Source organism: Cryptomeria japonica, unplaced genomic scaffold (genome assembly GCF_030272615.1).
Source record: "Cryptomeria japonica unplaced genomic scaffold, Sugi_1.0 HiC_scaffold_809, whole genome shotgun sequence".
NCBI classification, from domain to species: domain Eukaryota; kingdom Viridiplantae; phylum Streptophyta; class Pinopsida; order Cupressales; family Cupressaceae; genus Cryptomeria; species Cryptomeria japonica.
In genome coordinates, this window is record NW_026729557.1 from 35,001 (window position 1) to 36,914 (window position 1,914).

At 62.2% G+C, this 1,914-nt stretch overlaps 1 non-coding gene across 1 annotated transcript; it reads right to left on the reverse strand.

The window, feature by feature from the left end:
- Nucleotides 1-1,092: 1,092 nt before the first annotated feature.
- On the reverse strand, nt 1,093-1,211 carry LOC131872836 (5S ribosomal RNA). The gene has a single exon (XR_009370915.1). It is a non-coding gene; the product is annotated as a 5S ribosomal RNA (ribosomal RNA).
- Nucleotides 1,212-1,914: the final 703 nt, after the last annotated feature.

A 1,914-nucleotide genomic window follows, 5' to 3' on the forward strand; every position in this document is an offset into this window, starting at 1 on the left:
GTGCGCTCCGAGGTGCGCAACATCGGTGCGCACCAAGGAGGGCTCCGAAGTGTGCTCCAAGGTGCGCACGATTCGGAGCTCGGTTTGCCCGGGGTGCGCACACCTTGGCTGGGTTGCGCACCCTTTGTGCGCTCCAAGGTGCGCACGAAGTCGGAGCTCGGTTTGCCCCGGGTGCGCACCTTCGCCAGGGTGCGCACCTTGATGCGCACGCCTTGGCTGGGCTGCGCACCTTGGTGGGCGCCATGGTGCGCACCTTTCGTGCGCTCCAAGGTGCGCACGAAGTCGGAGCTCGGTTTGCCCCGGGTGCGCACCTTGGTGGGCGCCATGGTGCACTCCGAGGTGCCCAAGATTGGTGCGCACCAAGGAGCGCTCCGAAGTGCGCTCCAAGGTGCGCAGGTGCGCGCGAAGTCGAAAGTTGGGTTAATTGTCCGGTTTGCCTCGGGTGCGCACCTTGCGTGCACCTTCGCCAGGGTGGGCGCCTTGGTGCGCACACCTTGGCTGGGCTGCGCACCCGGGCGCGCACACCTTGGCACCCGCGTTTCCTTCATTTTAAATTTTTTTTTTTTACAATCTCTCAAGTGGGAAATTCTATAATCTCAACTTTTTTTGCCTTTTCAGGAAACTTTTGAATGGAGCGCATCATTGGTGCGCTCCGAAGTGTGCTCCAAGGTGCGCACCTCTGGTGTGCTCCAAAGCTCTCTCCAGCTGCGTGCACCTGCCCCGGCCGCGCACCCGGCCCCGCCCAGCTTCGCTCACCTGTCCCGGGCGTCTGGTGCGGAACCTTAGAGTAAGAAACATCACCGTGCACCTTGGCCAACGTGCGCGACTCGACCGAGCGCGCACTGGCCGAGGTGCACACCGATTTCACCTGGGTGCGCGCGCAGCACCTCGGGCGCACCGGGGTGCGCGCACAACGCCCGGGTTGCACCGTGGCCTGTGTGCTCGGGGCGCCTCGGGTGCGCGCTCGGTGTCGCCCCCCGCGCGCGCGGTAGTGCGGGCAGCGCACCCCGGCCCGGCCCGGCCCCGACGAGAACGCAAACGGGCAAAAGGTTTATTCAAATAGCATTGCGACGCCCGGCGAAAAACTAAAAAAGGGTGCAACACCGGGACTTCCCGGGAGGTCACCCATCCCAGTACTACTCCGGCCCAAGCGCGCTTAACTGCGGAGTTCTGATGGGATCCGGTGCACTAACGCTGGTATGATCGCACCCGTTATGAGCTTGTCGCAGTGTGTACTTAGCAAACCGCGACCCACGTGCGAATCCACCCCGGCCACCCACCCCCGTCGAGGTGCACACCCTCCCTCGCGAAGTGCGCCCCGTTCGCCAAGTGTGAGCCCTGCCCGGGTGCGCGCACCTTGCTAGGGCGTCGGGTGTGCACCCGGCCCGGCCTACGTGCGTGCACCTGGACGGGGCGTCGTGTGCGTGCAGTGTCCCGTCTGCAACGCGGTGCCCACACACCACCTCGGGCGCAACGACCTGCGCTCACATGTGGGCCGAGTGCACCTTGGTGCATGTTCGGGGCGCCTCGGGTGCACGCTCGATCTTGCCCCGGTGCACCAAGGCGCTCGGTTTGCCCCGGGTGCGCACTTGGTGCAAGGTGGGCACCCAAAATAGGGATCAAGCACCAAAACACAAGTTTCGGGATGCAAAATGGGACCCAAGGACCACAAATGCGTTCCAAGACCCATGATGGGTCCACGAGAACAAAAATGTGTTCCGAGACTTAATAAACAAATATTGGGTTTTAGGAGAAGAAACATGCTCTGATGCCCAAAACGAGAATCGACCCCGAAAAGGCCACAGGCCAAAAGTGGGATGCGAGACAAAAAAAAATGGGACCCGAGGACCAAAATTGGGTTCCCAGGTCGAAGACAGGGCAACCGGACAAGAAACGACCTCTAAGGCTCGAAAT